Here is a 15,393-nt window from a genome sequence, read left to right as displayed (position 1 = left end):
AGAGGCTCAGGCTTGGCAGGCATGACGTGAAGAGGCTTAGGCTTGGCAGGCATGACGTAAAGAGGCTCAGGCTTGGCAGGCATGATGTGAAGTGGCTCAGGCTTGGCAGGCATGACGTGAAGTGGCTCAGGCTTGGCAGACATGTGTAGCGCCCCCTAGCGTGTCTAGCTAGTAGTGTGGAGTGCGCTCCCCGAATTCCTGTTTATTGAGAAATTAATGCTCTAAATGTAATTTTCTAATTATTACCTACTTGTAACCGTTTACCTAAAAAAACTGCTTTTAATTGAATGTAAAGTGGCAATACAGTGTCTTTATTGCTAAATTAGAGGATAACACTAATTGTAGGGAATTATTTCAAGTGCTCGGTTAATCAAATGTCAACACTATAGTTACAGTAATATTTCACCCCTTTTAAATGACTCAATACTTTTAGTCAATGAGAAAATCAATTTAAATGTCACTTATCTAAATCAGAATTATCAAACACTTTTACTTTCAATCAGGATACTGTAAACTTATATATTAGCTTGCATTAAGTATTAAAATCCTCCAATATCATAAACCCAATGTAATGCAAAGCTACCACAGAAATACTTTTGAACTATTTACTTTAAGAAAAAAATAGTATGTACATCTATACAGATCAAATATACAACAGTGCATTCAAATGAAACACAATTCAGTTCCCAAAATTTAAACTAAGCCGGCAAAAATGAATAAATGGCCAATCAATGAAATAAAATGAATACCCCTGAGACAGTCAGATGAGGATACGTTGCAGGCCTGTAGTGTTGCTTGCGAGCGGGGAGACCAGAAACTCAATGGCCGTTTCGCGCCGTGGCGCAGAAAACAAAACTCACTGCGGCTGTGGTGCTGATCAGAACGTCGTCATTCACGCCTCGGCAACGCGATGCTTGCGATGCTTGTGATTGAAGGCGCCGTCTGACAGCTATGTAGGCAATAGCTTTTGAGATGAGTGCTTATCCAGGCGATGCACAAAAGGGCAACCGAGCAGGCTACACACTGGCAATGTCCTTGTAACTAAGTCGTGCTGACTAGCCGTCCACTCTTCCTCCTCGTGGAAAAACTCTAACCGAGTGCTTCCCAAAACACTATTACACTGGAAACTTAGTGAAATGTCCGTAACTCACACTTAGTGTAGACTACAAGTACATTTACAAACACACACGCATTAATCTGGTGTTTTACCAAGTTATAAACGTGACTGTCACCGCGTGGTTCTCACTCGTGTCTCCTCATTTTTTTTTTTCTCCCGTCTCGTCCTCTCACAACATCTTCCTGCTCCTTCGTGACCTCTCACACTCACTCCTGATTGGATCTTTCCTCCGGGTACATGAATTTTAACTAACTTAATTTTTAACCCACATAAACATTATTTAAACATTTTTAACATTATGAAATGTACATTTTAAATAAAATAAACAAAAATAAAAATAGTGTTTCTCTAGCAAATACCCAAAATTACTATAGGGCTACATCCTCCCCTTACTAAATGTCTAAATGTCCTCATAAGACATAAAACATAATCCCCACATTCAACTATGAACTTAATGAACTCTCTTTTTCTTTTTTCTTTTTTTTTTTTTTAGAACTATGAGCTCCTAATTATGAACTAAGTGGAAACCTAGTGTTTCCCTAGTTTAATAATTACTCCCCTATGAACTATGGTAAGAGGGTGCTCACTGGCCTTTCCAGGTTCATCATAGGTAAATCTCAAAACTGGTTTTATTTGTCTTTTCTCAGTTAGTCTTGGACTACTTTCTCTATTAACTTTTGTTTTAGAGCTCAGTTTTTCTTTAGGTGCGTAGACAGACTTTCTTCCAGCCTCCAGGTCTGTTCCGGAATCATAAAGATCCGAATCTGTGACCGCTTGCCCTTCTTCGTCGTCTTCTATGTTGGACTCTAGCTCTTCTGCTGACTGCACAGGATTTGGTTCCATGGCGTCTTCATACTGTAAACGCACTGAGACTCCATCAGACACTTTTCTCCTCTTTAGTAGACGTTCCATATACTCCCGGTATGGTGTACTGGTATGATCACACTCCACCTCAGATGAGGAATCCGTCATCTCTGGGACTTCTCTTTTACTCATGATCAGTTGTTTTTGTCTTGTTCGGGTTGAACGTGTTCTGGGTCTCACAGGGGTTTCTTCACAGGCTTGCTCCACTGGAATCCTCACCGATTGCCCAATAGGTAAGATGTGGTCACGATGTATGGTTTTTACTCCGCCTCTGCCTCCCTCAGGTCTCACATGGAATACAGGTAAGTTTGGTATCTTTCCCACCACTACATGGGGTATGGAACTCCATCGGCTTTCCAGCTTGTGTTTCCCTTTGAGTCCTAGATTCTTTAGAAGAACACGGTCTCCTTCCTGTATGTTCTGATAACTGACCTTTTGATCATAGGCTCTCTTGTTCCTCAAGTGAGTCTTGTCAGCAGCTTGACTTGCCAGTTGATAGGCTCTCTGCAGATCACGTTTCAGGCTTTCAACGTACTGGAAATGGTTCCTCTCCTCAGTTCCATCTTTTGACGTTTCAAAGCACAGGTCTACAGGTAGTCTAGCTTCCCTACCAAACATTAAGTAGTAAGGAGAGTATCCCGTCGCATCACTTTTTGTGCTATTGTACGCGTGCACCAATGAGGCAACATGCTGACTCCAGGATCTCTTCTTCTCTTGGCCTAATGTAGCCAGCATAGAAAGCAGCGTACGGTTAAACCGCTCCGGCTGGGGGTCCCCTTGAGGGTGATACGGAGTCGTTCGTGATTTCCGTATGCCCAAGGTTGTCAGCAGTTCTCTTATCAGTCTCGACTCAAAATCTCTTCCCTGGTCAGAATGAATCCTAATAGGCAGGCCATAGTGAACGAAATACTTTTCGACTAGGATCTTAGCTACTGTCAGGGCTTTCTGATTCTTTGCAGGAAAGGCTTGTGCATATCGGGTATAGTGATCGGTCACAACCAGGATGTTGCTAATGCCTCTGGAATCAGGTTCCATCGACAAAAAATCAATACACACAAGGTCCATAGGACCACTGCTGGTGATTTGGTGTAGGGAAGCAGCTTTCTTGGCAGGTGTTTTACGAGTGATGCACAGTCCGCAATTCCGCACATATTCCTCTGTATCATGAGCCATTTTGGGCCAGTAGAATCTTGCTCTTAGGAGTTGAGTTACCCTCTCCACTCCTAAGTGGCCCATGTCGTCATGAAGAGAGTGCAACACTACTTCTGCCAGAAAGACTCGGGAGAATTAATGCTGTAGCATAGACATTTATTAATGAGCTCAGCAAGCAATCAAATTCTTTGGCGGAGGCCCCGTTCATGACTCGAATTCCAGGGGTATTGAATCAGCGACTGCTGACTGAAGATGAAGGCAGGGGCGCCGCTCACCCCCCGAGGCGATGAAGGGGGCCCTCTGGTGGTGGTGGGGTGGATGGAAGGGAGGGCGTCTTGAAGACTTCAGGTTGGAGAGAAGAGCCCATCTAGTGATATTAGGGATGGTGAAAGTGGACACCTGGGTGGTCGTGATGGGGGAGGATGGAGGAGAAGATCCGTCTTAGTGGTGGTGGGGAGGAAGGTGGTGGCTGGAACAACAGCATCTGCGGACTCAGATATGAGTAAGGGCTGCCCTTTTATACTACAGCAAGGAAATGATAGGGTAGTTGATAAGGCAATTAGTGACGTAAATGATTGAGTCTCCCTGGCAGAACTTGCGCTAGCTTTATTTCTGCCAGAAAGACTCGGGAGAATTAATGCTGTAGCATAGACATTTATTAATGAGCTCAGCAAGCAATCAAATTCTTTGGCGGAGGCCCCGTTCATGACTCGAATTCCAGGGGTATTGAATCAGCGACTGCTGACTGAAGATGAAGGCAGGGGCGCCGCTCACCCCCAAAAATAGGTGGATGGAGGATCCGTCGGAACGGGGCCCCCCAAAAACGGTTTGATGAGGTAACTTACCAGTCCTGAATCCTGAAATTCCTAGTGAGAGAGAAGAGAAAAAAAAAAAAAAAAAAAAATAGAATTTAAGACCGAACTCTTTGGCCAGAGACGTGAATGGACCATCAGCTAACGCGGATTTGGACGTAAGGTTTATGCTACTGTCGCTTATAGTAATATAGGCCGCAGAACATCTTGTAATACTGCCGCATGGCCGCAGGCCAACTTTTGATCCGGACACATGAGCCACAGGCCGTCTTTGATACGGACGCATGGCCACAGGCCATCTTTTGATACGGACACATGGCCACGGGCCATCTTTTGATACGGACACATGGGCCACAGGCCATCTTTTGATACGGACACATGGGCCACAGGCCATCTTTTGATACGGACACATGGCCACAGCCATCTTTTAATACGGACACATGGGCCACAGGCCATCTTTTGATACGGACACATGGGCCACAGGCCATCTTTTTGATACGGACACATGGGCCACAGGCCATCTTTTTGATACGGACACATGGGCCACAGGCCATCTTTTTGATACGGACACATGGGCCATGGCCATCTTTTGATGCAGACATATAGGCCACAGCCATCTTTGGCGGAACGGAAGCCTATGATAATCTTTGATAGCGCTTTAGCGGAACGGGCGGTTTGGGCTGTATCTACTTGAATTTACAGCATGCAACGCCTGAAATTGGCAGACATTTAGCCATCTGGCTATAAGGAGATTATGCTATTTAGACGTATCGAGCCATGAGGCAACAACACCACCACCAGAAGTTAGATAAGGTTTTTTACCTTAACAGTATACTGGAGAGCTTGCTGAGCTTCGAGGATAGTTTTTAAATCTGGTCTTATGTAGGACTTGAAAGCTGAGGAAGACCATCTTCCCAGCATCTTGATAGCTGAAGTAGAAATGCCACTTTCAGCTGCTGTAGTGGCTGCCCCGATCCTGAAGGAATGACCAGTATACTGGGAGGGAGATAACTGCAGCTTTTGAGGATAGAAACTAGATGAGTCCTGAACCAGGCTTAAGAGAGAGATGCTACGTTAGGTAGGAAAATAGGGGAAGTGATCAGAGGATCTAGGGCGGATTTTAGGAATTTAATCATAGATGAGAAGGGACAAAATGTATTGCCAATTTTAGAAATTGTTAATGTGATACCAGAAACTTGAGTCAGTTGGAGTGCTTAGAGTAAAGAAATTAGGTAAGAAGGTGAATCATAAAAAGAAAGACCACGGGCGAGATCGGAGTGTTAGATCTGAAGTAAATTCCCCTGGATGAATGTATGTGAAGTGAACTGACGGTCTTTAGAAAAGCTTCTTTGTTATTACGATTGAATCTTTCTTTATCTTTCCTGATAAAGCAGCGTTTATAAGCGTGGCTGCTTTGTGTACAGCCGTTACCTGGGAAACCGCTATTTCTGCCGCTCCTAAAGCGCCTCTTACACCCAGTCATGCTTGGGGAAAAAAAAACGTCTTAAACCGTGAACCGGTGTAATTTAGAAAAATACCGTGATGTGGATTTTTGGTCATACCGCCCAGCACTACTGAAGACCCACCACACATCGATTTTGTAATTGCAAACGAGGAAGGAACAACCGGCCGTGATCAGGATGGGAAATAAAGGAATCTGAAAAGAAAAGTGAAACATTATAAACAATTCTGCAGAATATAAGCTTTTAAGGTGTAGGGAGCCACACCTTCAGTGATATACAGTCTAGCTGGATTGAGCAGAGCGACTAATTACATGATCACTGTTAGAGGACGCAGTGTGATGGAAAAGGGTTGCTGAAGGGCAGAGTCACCTGAAGACTAAAGTGTGTAGCTATGGCATAGCAGTTGTCAGAATGTGCTCGCGCAACCTTAATCATGAATTTGGAGACTACTGATTGCCAGATAAACATCTCAGGAATAGCATGATCGTCTAACAAGAAGATCTGCCTTAGTGATGCAACCGAGCTTCGTTAACACATACAACATAAGTTTTGCCACCACTTTGAACCCAAAAGGATGTTAGCAGCCGCTATAGGATAATTTCTGTGGAGCGCGAATGAACGAAGCCTGAGCAGGCTCGGTAATTCATCTGACCTTTGCTGTTCCAAATGTCCAAAATCTGAACGGATATGCACCCTTCGTCTAGCTGATCGGATCGCCTTATTAGCACTGAGTGGGCCAGTTATAACAGACGAGAGAGATAAACGCCCTGCCTTGAAGAGATACATAGGTTTTTTTTTTTTTTTTTTTTTTTTTAAATACGACCACTAAATCTTAATCTCATTAATCTTAGTACGATACTTACCTGAAGTAAGGTGACGGCATACCGATAAGATACAACCTCAATCACACTTGATATTCTGTTGACTTTGAGCATAGAATCTATTTCTCAGCAGCGCAGCGCACGCCTGACATTACTCTCGAGTTGCTCTTGTATGAGTGAAGTTTTATTCACAGCCGAGAGATCACTGGCCATGGCAACCGAGGGAGTCCCTTGAATAAAAAAAAAATAAGTGAACATTTAAATCATACAGATGAGTAAATATGTCATCCGAGTCTTCTTGACTGTGATTTGTCTGGTGATTGGTTTGAATTATATGGTCTAAAATATAACTGTTAGTTCTACTGTGTTAAGCACGTTTTGGCAAGTCTGTGACATTTGACCTGAGCATTCTAGTCTGCCTTTGTACATTTAATATCAAATACCTATAATGTAAAGATTTCTATGACACATATCGGTGGATTAAGTAGACGGCAAGAAAATTTGTATTACAGCGATTGTACCATATTTATGTTAGTGAAGAATTTAAATGCAAGTATTAAAAGATCTTGATATGAGAAAAAAAAAAAGAAAGAAAAAAAAAAAAATGAATGTATATAGATATATAGTGTAGAACAGTTTGTAGAGAATTATCAGCACTGTAAATGTATCATTTACTTCCTTTGTATTAAATACTCCTGCAACATATATATACCCATATAAGTCCTACCCTTCATAACCATGTCTGCTATGGCATACGCATAACATCCAATTACCAACTTCTGCTTCAACGTCAGCTTGTTTATGATATGGACATATTTACATGTATCATTTTCAAATTTGTACAACCCTTTTTTATAATTTATAACTTTCCCGGCGGTCGGGAAGTGATTTGGCAAAAACATCTCCATAAATGCCGAAGCAATAACAAATCAAAGAAGGGCGTAAAACAAGTTGAATAGGTAACTTTCTGCTCCTTTAAGATGGAAGGCACTCTCACATGGTGAGTGAGCAGATGGGGAGCGCAAACTGTGAATATGGCATATACATATAAGCCGATTTAATAACTTAGTTGCTCTTAAGCTTATTTTAAATCTATTCAGCAACCCAGCTGTTAGTATTTTGCAACTAACCATAAGAGCGTGGGATCGACAACGCTGAAAATAGATTAGCACTGCGCTGTGGAAATCAGTTACATTGTTTACACTTGCTACAACCATTCAGCGAGCTATCCAGCCCTACTTTTTAAAACGTTACCGAATGTTGCGTTGCAGACTGCTGTACATTTGATCTTTACCACTGATGAAGGGAGCAGAAGAGCAAGTTTATACTTACCTGAATGAAGTTTAATCATAGTAATGGGGACATGTAAACGGTGGCCGCTGGAAGCGCCTACCAACATAAAAGCCTAGAAAGTGGAACTTGAACTTGGAAAACCCTGTGAGGAGATCGTCTCTCATGAGATTTAAAGCCGTAGCCGCCACATCCTTGTTTCCTACACAAAGCGTGTCGCACTCGCGCACCGCGAAAGTTGCTGAGATCAAATCAACGATATGACTGTTATGATTGGAATCGAAACGCGAGTGAGTGAACGCCGGTGTCGGTTGAAGCGACAGCATCTGCGAACGATAGCTGGAACAACAGCATCTGCGGACTCAGATATGAGTAAGGGCTGCCCTTTTATACTACAGCAAGGAAATGATAGGGTAGTTGATAAGGCAATTAGTGACGTAAATGATTGAGTCTCCCTGGCAGAACTTGCGCTAGCTTTATTTCTCTGAACTCAGCAGGCAGCACAAGCTGTAGTGCCTCCTCTGCAGCTTTCTTGCTTGCTCTGTACAGAAGTCCATCTCTTATCACAAGTCTGCCAACTTCCCTCTTCATCAATAGCATCTCTGGGTCTAAGTCTTTGTTGCTAGGCCAGACTCCCTGTTTCAATGCCTCAATCACGCGTCTGATCACAGCATCCCCCTTCTGAGCAGTCATCAAGTCCGCTTTTGATAGTTGCTCCAGTGAGCTGAGGTGTAATTGAGACGGAAAGGCATACACTTCCGGAATACAGGCTGGCGAAGCTCCTAATTGTTCCACATATCTGGGAGACGAATTTGGGGATACATTCACTTCCACCCGCCGACATATGGACTTCACAACGTTCTGAGACATGTCATCCCAGTCCCCGTAGTTGGGTAAGTTGCGAGACAGCAAGTCAGCATCAATGTTTGCCTTCCCAGGCCTATACTGTACGTCAAAGTCATAGGTGGCCAGGGCTGCAAGCCAACGATGACCTGTCGCATTCAGTTTGGCAGTGGTAAGCACGTAAGTCAACGGGTTATTGTCGGTGCGTACGGTGAACTTGGCTCCATAGAGGTAGTCGTGAAATTTATCAACGACAGCCCATTTCAACGCAAGGAACTCTAGCTGATGTACAGGGTATCTCTGTTCAGGAGAGCTCAACTTTCTGCTGGCAAACGCCACTGGTCTTAACCCTTCTGGATGTTCCTGGTAGAGTACGGCACCGAGCCCTTTGAAACTTGCGTCTGTGTGTAAGACATATGGCTTATTGGCATCAGCAAATGCCAGTACAGGCGCGTTGAGCAGACACTGAATGATACGATGGAATGCGTCTGTGCAGGACTGATCCCATCGATCACTGAATGGTTCTGAGTCCTTAAAATACGTCTTGATCTTGTCTGGGGCTGGCTTCCTACCATGCTGAGTGGGTGCATAGCCCTTTGTCAGTTCCGTGAGGGGCCTAACGATCGCAGAGTAGTTTGCTATAAAGCGTCGATAATACCCACAGAAACCTAAAAAAGACCGCAGTGACTTAAGGTCTGTGGGCTTAGGCCACCTAGCGACTGCCTCTAGTTTTTCAGGGTCAGTGGCAACACCATCAGCGGACACTATGTGACCTACATACTTAACCCTGGGTTGACAAAATTGGCACTTGTCAAGGGAGAGTTTTAGCCCTACCTCTTCCAGCCTATCTAACACTCGCAGGAGGCGTTCTTCGTGTTCTTCTAATGAACGTCCAAAGACTATGAGATCATCCAAATAAACTAACACCTGAAGGAGATTCATATCGCCGACAGCATTCTCCATCAGTCTTTGGAACGTTGCAGGCGCTCCTGTTATGCCTTGGGGCATCCTTTCAAATTGAAAAAATCCAAGGGGACAAATAAAGGCGGTTTCCATTGTGGTGGTATGGGCGAGTTGCCAAACTGAATGAGTTGAGGGTCTAACTCTGTTGGTACAGTCACAGCCTCGGTTTTGACTTTCAGAGATGGAATGACTGGATAAGCGTGACACAGCTCGCCTACGACAGTTCCAACTGGGATGACGGTGTCTTTCATGGACTCATTCTGGATAAGGACTGTGAGGTGATCATCCATTGCAATACCATGCAAGACCATAGGCTGCAACAGTACTCCGGATGGTAATGGAGCGGTGGGTGATGCCTCAACCATCAACATGTCTTTACCCAGAGGCCTCTTCGCCACCACTTCACAGATGGCGCAGCATTCACCACCAGGAGGTAAGGTAAGTGAGCCTGGACCCATCCACTTTACACATGCAACTTCATCCTCTTCACCCTCAGTGGTTGGTTGGTCTGTGTGAACAATGGAATTCTTTGCCTTTATGCCAAGGGTCTGGGCAATGTCCACTCCAGTGGTCTCTCGGCAGAGCATGGACAGTCTCTGGAACAGGTTGGCATTTGTGCCAAGGATCACAGGGGTCTTTTCAGGACTTTGTGGACTTGGGCAAATAAGAGCAAGGATGGAAAGTGTCTCTTTTGCACCTGTGACCTTCTCTGAAAATTCCATCTCCACTACGACATATCCCAGGTAGGGGTAACTGGTGTCGCTTAAACCCCATATTGCCAACCCTGACACCGGCTGGATTGGGACATCAGGTAAGTGGTGTTTGTACCAGGTCTCAAATATGATGGTGATTTGAGAGCCGCTATCAAGAAGTGCATCGCAGTGCTGGCCATTTATCTTCACTGGAATGATTGAACAGGGGCCGATCAATCCTTGAGGAATGCCTCTTTCAAGGGTGGTTACTTCACTTTTCTTTGCTGAGCACACTGTGGGACTACCGCCTGATGCTTGAGAAGATGTATCACCCTGTTTAGCTTTCTTTAGAGCGTGTATCAGCTTTTGAATCACTTTGGCTTGATTTTCTGCATTCTGGCATTTGGCAGAGTAATGGCCGTTTTCACCACAGCGATAACAAAAGTTCCCATCCGAGTCGTTAGATGGTTGCTTTCTATTATCATTATGGGCTTGTCTTGATGGCTCTACTCGAAGAACTGAAGTAGGGGATTCAGAGACTTTAAGCTTATGGCCTGCCATTTGCTTTTGCAGGTTTTTCACTTGTTTTCTTAAAACAGCTACTTCACTATCGCCACCTGTCTCTGGGGTGGGCATCTTTGTCATTGACACAGGTCTTTTGCTGTCTGCTACCACCTGGCTAGGCAAAGTACTCAGGGCAGTGAACATTGACTTGAGTTCTTGAATTTCTGTTCTTAAACGCTCAACCTCATCCTGCCTACAGTCTGTAGCCGGGTTTGTGTGAACTCTCTGGACAGAGGTGTTCAGCTTCATCCTTGATGACTCGTACTCTTCTTCACTTCTGATTTCACTCAGCAATTCCAAGAATGATGGAGGGTTTTCCTTCCTTTCCCTGAGTTTGAGCTGAACAAGCATCATATCAGAGTGGACAGCCCCTCTCAGCAGCTGCTCCACTCGAGCACGGTCAGCACGGCCAGCAGGGAGACCTCCACGACGAACTACCTTGGTCAACGACAACTCTACGCGCCTCAGAAAGTCAGACAACTTTTCCTTTGGCTGCTGCTGTAGCAATCTAAAGGCGAAATACAGGTCTTCGCCTGTCTCAGCAGACCCAAAAGCACTCTCAATGGCTTCTAAGCACAGAGCAGGACTAACCTCTGGATCAGTAGTCCGCACAGCCTTTACAACAGCTAACGCAGGACCTTTCAGACTTTCCATGATACGTCGTCGTTTCTCCTTAGTGGAACACTCGCTCTCCTCGACCATCAGGCGTGCATGTTCTAACCAATGCTCAAGAGACTCTTCTCCAACTGGAGTCGGCACCGTACCGGAGAACACTCTCAGACGACGGTAACTGCTGTTCTCACCTGATGGTTTCCCCATCTTATCTAACAAATCACCTACCGCACGAATAATAGACTCTGCCGAGCCACCCTCTGGCGGTTCTTCCAATAGACTCTTTAACGGGCTCGGAGGAGCAGGACTTTCCGAAGCAACAACAATCATCCATTTTTTCGTCTTGCCCTCTGGCAACAGTTCAGGAGGGACTTTGGTGGGGTCCACTGTCTCTTTACACTCACATAGCACTCTGTGACTATCCAGCTTCAGACTAACTGTCCGTCCTCTCACTCGCACTCGGCCTAAGGCTTTGATAGTTCCTAGGGCTTCTTCAATCTGGGCATTAGCAACGTCTTCTGGAATCAGTACCATGAGGGAATGGGCATCATCCAACTCTTCTCTTCTGCACCAGTCTTTGAGCTCTTGAACTAATTCTGCAGTGCTACACTTAGCCTCCATTTTTCTTCTAGGTTTTTAGCTTAAATAAGCTATTTGACAAATTTTTCTAGAAGAAGCTAATAACAAATTCCAGGCTAATTGTTAACCGATATTAACTTAAGTTAACATAGATTTTTAGCTTTTCAGTAAACTATGACTTAATTTCTTTGAGAAACTAACAAAAATTTAACGGCTACTGCTAACGACTATTAGCATCGGATTACAAATGAATTGCATTAATCATCCCGGACGAGCCCCCATTTTATGTAGCGCCCCCTAGCGTGTCTAGCTAGTAGTGTGGAGTGCGCTCCCCGAATTCCTGTTTATTGAGAAATTAATGCTCTAAATGTAATTTTCTAATTATTACCTACTTGTAACCGTTTACCTAAAAAAACTGCTTTTAATTGAATGTAAAGTGGCAATACAGTGTCTTTATTGCTAAATTAGAGGATAACACTAATTGTAGGGAATTATTTCAAGTGCTCGGTTAATCAAATGTCAACACTATAGTTACAGTAATATTTCACCCCTTTTAAATGACTCAATAATTTTAGTCAATGAGAAAATCAATTTAAATGTCACTTATCTAAATCAGAATTATCAAACACTTTTACTTTCAATCAGGATACTGTAAACTTATATATTAGCTTGCATTAAGTATTAAAATCCTCCAATATCATAAACCCAATGTAATGCAAAGCTACCACAGAAATACTTTTGAACTATTTACTTTAAGAAAAAAATAGTATGTACATCTATACAGATCAAATATACAACAGTGCATTCAAATGAAACACAATTCAGTTCCCAAAATTTAAACTAAGCCGGCAAAAATGAATAAATGGCCAATCAATGAAATAAAATGAATACCCCTGAGACAGTCAGATGAGGATACGTTGCAGGCCTGTAGTGTTGCTTGCGAGCGGGGAGACCAGAAACTCAATGGCCGTTTCGCGCTGTGGCGCAGAAAACAAAACTCACTGCGGCTGTGGTGCTGATCAGAACGTCGTCATTCACGCCTCGGCAACAAGATGCTTGCGATGCTTGTGATTGAAGGCGCCGTCTGACAGCTATGTAGGCAATAGCTTTTGAGATGAGTGCTTATCCAGGCGATGCACAAAAGGGCAACCGAGCAGGCTACACACTGGCAATGTCCTTGTAACTAAGTCGTGCTGACTAGCCGTCCACTCTTCCTCCTCGTGGAAAAACTCTAACCGAGTGCTTCCCAAAACACTATTACACTGGAAACTTAGTGAAATGTCCGTAACTCACACTTAGTGTAGACTACAAGTACATTTACAAACACACACGCATTAATCTGGTGTTTTACCAAGTTATAAACGTGACTGTCACCGCGTGGTTCTCACTCGTGTCTCCTCATTTTTTTTTTTCTCCCGTCTCGTCCTCTCACAACATCTTCCTGCTCCTTCGTGACCTCTCACACTCACTCCTGATTGGATCTTTCCTCCGGGTACATGAATTTTAACTAACTTAATTTTTAACCCACATAAACATTATTTAAACATTTTTAACATTATGAAATGTACATTTTAAATAAAATAAACAAAAATAAAAATAGTGTTTCTCTACACAGGGTTTCTCTAGGGCTACACATGACATGAAGAGACTCAGACTTGGCAGACATGGCGTAAAGTGGTTCAGGCTGAGAGGATACTGGGGGTTTGCGATGTTCCTCATCCGTTAAACCCACAGTAAGAGTTGAGCCGCTTAACAAAAAGGCGCCACTGCAGGCAAGTGTAAATGAGAACCCAAGTGCAGTTTATTACATGAACATGAACATGAACATGAACAGGACTCACAACAGTGGTTACAGGAAACAATACTTGACAAAGACACATGGCAAACATGAAGGCTTAAATACACACAAGACTAATGACAAGGGACACCTGTGAACAATGAAACAATGAACCAATGGCAACATGACACATCAGACAAGGGAACACATGGCAGGATCACATGACAGACAAGGAAACATGATGTGAACAAACCCAAAAACAAAACCGTGACAGATGTCCACATGGTTTGCATAAGCACAGAAAAGTGTGCAGGGCAAATCATTTTACAAAACTTAAAATGAGTGAATGATTTGTATACTCATATATTAAAAAATGCTAAGATACAACAAATGTAACCTACAAATTACAGTTTAAAAAAATGCTTACACACTAAAAGTGGATTTATTTTGACAGCTCTGGAATTCCCAGCCTGATCACATAAAATGCGTCTCTATAGCATGCATTGTATTTATTGTGCAATTTGTATGCGGAAATTAGTTTTTATGTGCATATGATATGCAGTTTTTGCGTGCATATGATACACACTGTAATAAAGTTTATTAAACCCACACCACTAATCCTACCCAAGGGGTATACAGTTCGTATCATAAGCAAAATAAGTAACTGTTATCTTTTTGTTGTCGTTTTAGATCAAATTTATGTTAGTTCAATAAGTGCATTCTTGCATTTCTTTTCATTTTTTTTTATTTCGTTACATTTTTTGTCAACTGGAATAAATGAAATACATGAAATAATATATAATTAATTGATAGTATGTTTGGTTTTGGTCCTCTCTTCCTTTTAATTTACTTTCCCCTTGGATAAATAATGCTGCAACATCACCTCTGTTGCCACTGCTATACACAATTATGATGCCTTACATTAAAAAAAAATTATTTACATATTTTTAAATTATTACGTCTGCCGAGTGTGGTATTAAGTTCTTTTTATAATGTGCTATAGCGCAAAATTTTTGTTTTGAGTTCAAGATAAATATCAGAGCAGGATGTTGAATTTACATATGCATATGTATTCTCATGTTACCTGTAAAGATTTTAACAAATGAACCAAAATTCCCTCCTACCCAATGGGTTTACAGTGCGTATCATATGCACGTAAAAACAAATTTTCGCGTATAAATTGCACGATAAATACATAGGCGATGGGGGAACTTGAGGCCCACTTAGCGAAACCATTCACTCATGTATCTGGTCTGAAGATTAGATACATGAGTGAATGGTTTCGCTCCCAACACTGCCATTTAAATGCCACATTCATTTACTGATGACCTAGTGATCATGTGTGGAAGCAGTGGAAGGGTTGAAGAGCATAAACAGCTGCGCTCTACCAGGCAAATTAAAACTCTTTCTTTCAGTAGACCAAACTGCTTTCAGTTTGGTCTACTGCCGAGGTTGCTGTGGCCACTGACTGTGCACAAGGTTTCTTTGACAACAGTAGAGAAGCTGGAAGCTTTAATAAGTTAATGCATCAGAAAAAGGTTGGGAGTTCCACGCTGCCTCAGCAGAGTGGGACTTTATAGTAAAGGAATATTGCAGCTGTCTCTGCTTTAACCGAGGAGTTTAAGTGCACCAAGGTCAGACTGTAAATGACATTAGTAGAGACACGTGACAAATGTGTAAGGGAGGCAGCACCTGTGTTGAAAACTGGAAGAAAGTGCTCAGCAAAGAATGCTGTGGAAGATGCAAAGGCTGCCCTTCAAATTGGTGATATTGTGGGGCAAGTACAGCATGGAAGAGGGGGTTTTGGGCTAAGTTTAGCTCCTCCTACATGGCACAAGGCAGCC

General features: G+C 43.1%; 1 protein-coding gene across 2 annotated transcripts in view; it reads left to right on the top strand.

Annotated features, from left to right (window-relative positions):
* LOC311093128 (interferon-inducible GTPase 5-like) overlaps positions 1–15,393 on the top strand; it is a 31,553-nt gene that overhangs the window by 4,195 nt on the left and 11,965 nt on the right. Inside the window, exon 3 of one of the 2 annotated variants that reach the window (XM_084130274.1) lies at positions 13,388–13,544. The exons of the other annotated variant lie outside the window; for it this stretch is intronic. The gene's annotated coding sequence lies outside the window, so the exon portion shown is untranslated. The remainder of the gene's footprint in view (positions 1–13,387; positions 13,545–15,393) is intronic. 2 annotated transcript variants of the gene reach the window in all.

This window comes from Abramis brama (assembly GCF_963993115.1).
Source record: "Abramis brama genome assembly, chromosome: 12".
NCBI lineage: Eukaryota > Metazoa > Chordata > Actinopteri > Cypriniformes > Leuciscidae > Abramis > Abramis brama.
The sequence above is the reverse complement of the archived record's forward strand: the minus strand, read 5'-3'. Positions and strand labels throughout refer to the sequence as shown.